The 8,029-nt window shown below is 38.5% G+C and overlaps 1 protein-coding gene across 2 annotated transcripts in view; it reads right to left on the bottom strand.

The window, feature by feature from the left end:
• The window catches only part of dmxl1 (Dmx like 1), a 54,689-nt gene extending 54,140 nt beyond the window's left edge, over window positions 1-549 (bottom strand). For both annotated transcript variants that reach the window (XM_087170386.1, XM_023394225.2), the window contains exon 1: window positions 189-549. The gene's annotated coding sequence lies outside the window, so the exon portion shown is untranslated. The remainder of the gene's footprint in view (window positions 1-188) is intronic.
• Window positions 550-8,029: the final 7,480 nt, after the last annotated feature.

The raw sequence follows: 8,029 nt of genomic DNA on the forward strand, positions 1-8,029 counted from the left end.
TGTGTCACCCGATTAGACAGAAGTGTCTACATAATATTAAGCGGACAGTATATGCATTAGCTACCTGTTTTCAAGTCCCCGAATCATCACGCTAACTTAGCTGTCAAGTTTAGCTAGTCATTTGCAGTTTATGACAGAAACACCGTAAAACGACCACGATCAGTTAGAGAAACTAATTAGCTACTCACCGTGTGCTGCTTCTTTGTAGCATGTCATGTAGATACGATCTCAACAGTTTCCCCTTTCAGCTGATCTTTTTGATGAATGTAGCTCTCTAATGTTGAATGTTACGGATTCGTTCTCCTCACTTAGCTAGCGTTAGCGCGTACTAGCTTGTGAAGCTCTCTTTTAGCGAGCTTCTGGACTAGAAAGCTAGCTGTAGCTCACTTATGGCACATATCTAGAGGCCGTCAGTCGCTGATTGCCAAGACGAGTATTTATTTACTTCTCAAAATGATAACCGCAAGAAGGAGCCAACCTCTCCCCAAGGTTAGCAAATAAGACGCTTCCAAAGAGGGGGCTTTTCCTTATGTTGAAGATGTGTCATGATAATGACTGTTTCGCTGCAATGCATTATGGTCCTTGTAGTTGCGTTTTGACAACTGAGCAAGAAGGCCGACAGTTGAAGTAGCATTAAGTGGTGGAAGGTTCCAGTGGTTGAAGAAACGTTTAGATCCTTTATTGAAGTAAAAGTACCAATACAATGCAGTAAAAATACTCATTATAGGTGAGAAAATCATTATTAAAAAAAACGATTTAATTTAATGGTTCAAAACTATAATAAAAACTATTCCAAATGGTGGTAGCAGAAACCATGAAAACTTTCTTTGCTATATATGTCCCAATCTTTTTCAGTGTTATTATTTTTATATTTTTATTGGTAGTTTGCATAGGTAGAGGATTGTGGTTCTTCCTGATTGTAGTGTGAACGTTTCCGCAGGTGTGGCAGTTGAACTTTGTTTACACTATATTATTGAGGACGTTGCTCAACTGACCTGCCTTGCTCAAACAAATGTTTTAAGTGTCAAAATGTAAACAAATGTAAATAATGGGTTACTGTGGCAGTGTCCCACAAATGGTTAGTAAATAGTTGCCAGCATCTGAAAAACAAGCAAACTCAGATCTATGGAGATACCCTATGGTCATGTCACCATTTACTGACATAAACTTGTGTACTCCTCTGCATCTCCACAGTCAGATGAGAGGTCAAAGTGCAGTATATCAATGTGTCTTTATAGTATTTAATATTAGTATTTTACTGCAAATTTCACATTACATGATTGTGTTTAGCATAGGACTATATAACACAGCTGTTTGAATGTGTCTGATTATTTGCTTCAATACAGAATAATGTGTTTATTTATTATCTTACATATTCATGTGGTCTGTAAGTGTTCTGTGCCATGTGTTCTTTGTATGTGCAGAGAAATATCACTTTTCTGTGTCAGTTATGGTCTCTTGATTTTTTGTTGAAGCCCTAGAAATATTTGCTGGACCGAGCCACAGAATCTACAATTTCCAACTTCTGCTTGTCTTGGGATATTAAATTACATTTCATTAATTTTGGTCATCGGATTTAAATTGAATTTAAATTTATATTTCATGTCCTATTCTTGATTCTTAACAACAGACAGAGGTATCTTCGTATTAAGCCTAATTAACCACAGGGTGTCACTGTTGCTCAATACCCTGAAAATTCCAGTTTACTTTGACCAGTCCAATTGTTTGTTTTTCCCTCTAGTATTCCTGAATGTATTTCCCCTTTTTCATGAGTATGAATAAATATTTAACAATAACTACTATTTTGGTCAAAAATAACATTGTGAATGGGTGTTGTGAAAGCTGCCTTTAAGTCTTGCAAATATGATAAGACTCCCATCATTGCAATATGACATTTAATGAACACAGAATAAACATAGCATAAGATGCAGGTAATCATACCAGTCAAACGTTTTAGCATGCCCAAATTTTTTCCCCGTTTTTATTGAAAATTCAGTCGTTCAAGCCCAGTGAATAATCTTTAAAAAAATACAAAGGTAAGTGGTAAACCTCAGGTTAAAAAAAAAAAAAAGTTTAGGTCACAAAAACTGAATAATTATGTAAATTTCATACAAATCAGGACTTTCTCACTGATTAAGAAATCGGATTTCCTGCAGCAATGGAAGAAAACGAAGCCTTGTAAGTTTATGCAAACAATTCCTACAGGTGCCCTAACTTTTCTCGATTACTTACTAGCCCTCTGTCTATACTACGGTATACATGTAAACGTGGCGTGGCTTCAGGGCAAGCAAGACAAGCATTGCTATCCCAGTTAATGCTAAAAATAGACATTAGAAGATATCAAAGTGGAAATGATTTCTTCTTGATCTCAGAACGGCTTTCAGTCCCATAAGGTATCTGTGGCCTGTTTACATTCATAATTAACTGCCCACTTGTGGCAATCGTAGGGTATTGTCTCTGATAGCTAGCTCCACTAGCAGCAGTTAGTAATAGTAGTTATCGCTTTTTGTCATTTTAGTGAGCGTGACCGTGTCCCATTGACAAACTCAGGGGCTCGTCAAGCAGAGAGGACAGCAGAATTGTTTTGAAGGTTTGCACATGCGCATTGAGGATAATACCTGGGATCTTTGCTTTTGCGGCTTTGCATGCGCAGACGTGTGGAAAAACTAAAAGTGACAGTAGTAGTAAGTAAATGAGCAAGCTAGACTGATTTTTTGTCTCTTCGCAAGGTTTACAGTAAGTTTGAGACAGAATATTGTTACAGGAGTAGAGCAGCTCCTTTCAGGAATAGCTCAGTACGTAGGTTGTGTCCGTAGCGGGCGAGAGAGAGAGAGCGGTGAGGCTAGCGACCGCATAGGAGAGTTAGCTAGTTAGTTAGCCTGTTAGCAGTATGCTCTGTAGAAGTGAATGTATGTGCACTTCAGGCTGTTTGTTGGGAAATGAATGCTACAACTCCTCAAGAACCAAGTTCCTGCGTCTTCCCTTTGCATCCAAACTGCAGTCCAGACATGAGTCGGGAAGATTAACAACACTGAAACAGGTAAATACCTGCATGGTCACTTGAGTGTGTCGTTGTCAGTTAATGGTAAACATGTTGAAGATTACCATAGAAGGGATTTTTACATATTTTTCCTCCACACTACACGTTTGATATTTTTACTTTCAGTTCAGAAGAATAATCCTAATACTTATTCAGACAGGAAAGAGAAAGGTGAAGATGTTCAGGCAGAGAGCAGCAAAATGCAGAAGTCTTTCAGCACAGGAAACACAGGCACAAAAAGAGAGATTTGCTACTGCTTCTGTCATGAAAAGGTATGTTTCAGTCTGGTCACCACACGCCACTGATGTAGACTACAGTACGCATATTCTACAGGTCAAAAGTTTTAAAACAACTAATTTTCCAGCTGTTATTTAAAGTTACATTATTCAATGTCCCAGTGTTTCTACTTGCACTGTATTTCCACACATTCTGTTCAAGCCCCACTGTAAAGAGCAAAACACTGTTGATGCGGGATGGGAAATGAGGATGGGGGTTTGGAGACTTCAAACTCATAAAAGCATAAAGCATAAATGGGACAGACACTTTCCATGAATAATTAAAATGGCTGACATGTCAGTGACATTAGGGAAAGTTGGCGACATTTATTGTCGTGGCAGTTGGATGGTGGTGATGATGGAACTGTTGACTTCCCAGTCAGGAAGTAGGTCATAGCATTATTAAAGATGTATCTTCATTGTTTAGCTTTGCTAAATATTACATTGCTTTTCTGTTTTGACACACACACACACGCACACACACACACATATGCAGGCGTGACCACTGTATCACTGCCAGTTCAATTTACATGGGCTAGATGCAAAAAAAAAAAGTAAATAACGACAGCTATGTTCTTGAACACATATCTATGCACATCTGCACATACACACACACACACACACACACACACACACACACACCATCCATCTTTGTGTAGCAATGTCAGTGTGTTTGGTTTGACCTTCAACAACATTCACAAGGAAAATAAAAGATATTTCTTTCATAGACAAAATATTGCTGTTCAGATCAGAGTGATATTGAATTTTCTCTGTGGAAGAGTGCCTTTGCCAGCAACAAAACACTCTCCCTTTTGAAACTGAAAATATGATAAAGTTTAGTTCAGATTAAAGAATCATCCTGTGGGATGAATTGGAATAAACTGCAACGGATACTAAATTGCTGAATACAAGTATTATCTTGTATAAAGAGCTTTCAGCTATAGCTGTTAGTTCTGTGGGGATGAGAGATAAAAGTTGGAAGAGGTCCCAAAAAATATCTGATCAATTCTGTGCATGGTCCAAGATATATTTGGTCACATCAAGATTGTTAATCTGGAGAAAATGGGCATGAAATGTCATAATTTCTTTAAAATAATGACAGTAAAAATAGACTATGGATAATATAAAATCTACACAGCCTATGCAGTGGTTGTTGCTGAAGTTTAAAGTGATGCACATTGTCTTATCCTTATCCTTATAGCAAGTATATTTTCTATTAAACACTGATACATATATATGATATCTGCTATCCACTAGGAGTAGTAAGATCAAATCATTTTACATATACTTTACAAGCTTTGTTTTTTAACACTGCTTTTTGCAAGTCACAAGACACTTATCCCAAACCTGAGTCCATTCCGTCAAGTATTTTGTTCAAGTGCAATTTTCTTTGCAAAAATCTGTTTCCCTGCGTGATATTTTTTAAAGTTAATCTTCTTTGCCTCTTTAAAAGGGAGACTTGGAAAGAAAACCAGGAAATAATTTACTTTTCATATTTATGAACGTCTTGATTTTTAAGTATTGATTTTTAATTTAGAGAAGAAAGTAATATAAAGAAGAAATATAGAAAGAACAGAAATTTTACATTATTTTTACTCAGTAAACAAGAGACACAAGAGGGCAGTGTTGAAACATATAAAACTCTCTGGTGGCAAAGCTGTCCTAACCGTCAAGGCACTGCAATTTAAACTCACTCTCTAAACTCACACTTGACTGCTGCATAATCCCATGAGAAATAGGCACCACATTTTAAATGCAAAGTACAGGCTGGTAAAAAGACCCAAAAAAAAACATGAACTCCCCAAACCACTGGCCTGCTCAGTTTTAACAATCATGTAAAATTTATTTTCAAATTACACCCACATAAATCTTGATTATCAAGTTTGGGGCTCGCTCCAGATAACATGAACTGAGCCCCAGCTGCTTTGGAAGGTTGAATCAGTCCCTCATAATGCATAATCCATGAGTTTTTATTTTTCCCTTGAAATGTGAGTTGTCTCTTTGAAGTGCTTTGTGGTATTATTATACTGTGGTTTGACGAGTAATAATGTTGATCTCTTGTATGAGCTGTAATTACTGGATCTAGAGGTAGGAGGGCAATGCCAGAATGGGCTTGAAGTTTCAGTGTGGCCGTGCTTTGATGTTTCATGGGTGGGGGGAGCGAGGGAAGGCAGCTTTTCCACAGGAGAAAATACCCACAAGTTGCTGAACTTTGTCTGACAGACAGGGACATGAGTAACTAACCATAATGAAGCATAATGGCTAATAAAACAACTGTTCTTTTGAAGAGACTAGCCATTTAGCATTTGGCTTCAGTAATCACAAAATGATAAATAGTTTCATCTCTGGGTAATTATATGTATCCTTTAAACACCCGTCAAACAATAAGCTTTAATTTTAGTGTATATGTGTTAAGCTGCACTTAAATGGATAATGGTCTTTGTTTGCACTCAGTAAACCAAACCAGCTGCACTGCATTGCATGATAATATTTTTTTTTGTTGATGCCATCTCTGGCAGACTTTCTGTGTTTGTAATCCACCAGCTCTTCCTCTTCTGTGCAGTAATTTCAACACTGTCCTTCATTTCTGCGTAATGCATTGACCTGAGTGAAAGCGTCCTTGGCTGTGAATGTTGTTGAGTCAACTGTGTGTGTGTGTGTGTGTGTGTGTGTGTGTGTGTGTGTGTGTGTGTGTGTGTGTTTTTGGCTGTGAGCATGTGTGAACCTGTGTAAATCAGCGCATGGCTCCATCTGGGCGTGTGCATGCGACCATGTGTGCGTCATTGCATGGGGTGTCTATGAGTGTATTCTCTGTGTGTTTGTCTTGCTTTTGAGCACAGTCTCATCCTGCAGAGGTGAAACGATGGGAACAGACATTACCGTCGGAGGAAGACGGGTTAGCAGGCAGGCGGCAGGATATCCCATCACATTAGAACTTCTGCTGCACCCACTTCCTTCATCTCTCCCCAGCAGCTGGATCCAGGAAGAGGTCAGGAAGGGTCAAGCAGGCTCCTCCCTCTGTCATTATCCTTCCATCACCTGTCGTCCTCTCTGTGCTGACAACAGAACTTTCTCTTCTGTCTCTTCACCCTTTACTCTTGACACCAGCTTCAGCTCTTTATGGCCCTCACCCCTTTTCCTTTTTTCTCTTCGTGTGACTCTGCCTTTATGATTTCCATGTCTTTTTTCTCTCCATCTGTTCCCCAGTCCTCTCTCCTTTCTTAGCCTTTTATTTGTCTCTGTTTGCTCTTTTGATAGGCTTGTATCACTCTCAATTTCCCTCTGTCATTTTCTCCCACAGATACAGAGAGCTCAGAGGTCCCTCTTTCTGAGACCTTTTGTTGAGTCTGCTGCTGATCTCTAGATTCCAACAGAGATACAATCCAGTGCTGCTTCCACAGACAGACTGGAGATAGAACCAAACTCTCTCCGAGGAGGATCTGTGGTGAGTTTTTAGCAAGCGAGAAGAGGACTGACTGTGTACTGTGTACTTTGAGCCTGAGAGCGCAGCCTAATGTGTGTCAAAATTACAGCTGAAATCTGGGGCAAGTGGTAATGCAATATAGATGTTATATCATCATGAATATTTCATGATACACAACAATGTACTGTGGTAGAATAATGGGTGAGTTTGGGTATTGACTAAACTGAGCAACAGTGGTGATAATTTGATGTCTATATATCACGCAAATTAAAAGTGAAATCTTTCAGCCATCTTGGCAAGACGTGATAGCTGCCTCAAAACTTCATTCATTTAAATCCCTTTTTAAACACCACTTCAATATTTCAACATGGTGGTTCAATATTTTAGCAAAAGCTCTATCTGTAGGTATCCCACATAAGACTGGAAATGACTGATTTGCATCTTACATATCAGTTTGGAAATTCACAAAGTTGTGTTCATTCTTTATACTGTAGCTCTCTCTGTTTTGCGAACTGAGATGCTCAGTGGTTCACACCTATTTGAGCTGTATTTTCCTAGATGTGTTTTGACTTCCTTTGAACTCAGGTCTCTTTATCATCAGATGCTTTGGCATCATTCTTTGTCTGGCTGCCTCCTCCTGTCTGAGGAAATGTGGAGTGAACTTGCTTAATGAGGAGACAAGAATATTTTTACATGATTTAAACAGAGATCACAGAGCAGACGTCCAGAACACATCTCTCTCAAACAACACACATCAGATAACAAATTAGATACAGTGTAGAGAGACTGTAAATGAAAAACACTTACCACGAAAATCTTTTCTATTTAAACTCATGAAATCTAGACTCACATATATATTTATATAAAAAAAGATATCCAAATTCAGTAGGCTACATGTGAAAAAGGTTCAAAGTTGCAGGGCTTGTTTGACATTAGCTATCAAATTATCCTTTAGTACTAATATGTGCAATCCAGCATTTAGTGGATATGGCAGATTGGTGAGCTATGGCTGTTGAATATACCTGTAATGGCTCTGGTTAGGTCATTATCCTCCATGATATCTGGTTATTATCCATGTCTGATTTATGCTGCTTCTGTCGACCCTCACCCACAGTGACCTACATTCACTTTCATCTCACCCATCAATCATTTAGCAGTTCAAAGCCAACGTTTGTCTGTGGAGGAACGCAGAGGGTTTGATCATAATGACATTAATTCTCCAATGACAGCAGAAAAAAAGTGCCCAATAATATGCATCTAAATGTGCTTTCACTGTACCACTGTGGTACA

The sequence above is a fragment of the Seriola lalandi genome, unplaced genomic scaffold (genome assembly GCF_002814215.2).
Source record: "Seriola lalandi dorsalis isolate HSWRI2012SDOR001 ecotype SW California unplaced genomic scaffold, Sedor1 jcf7180002054946, whole genome shotgun sequence".
In the NCBI taxonomy this organism is placed as follows: Eukaryota; Metazoa; Chordata; class Actinopteri; order Carangiformes; family Carangidae; genus Seriola; species Seriola lalandi.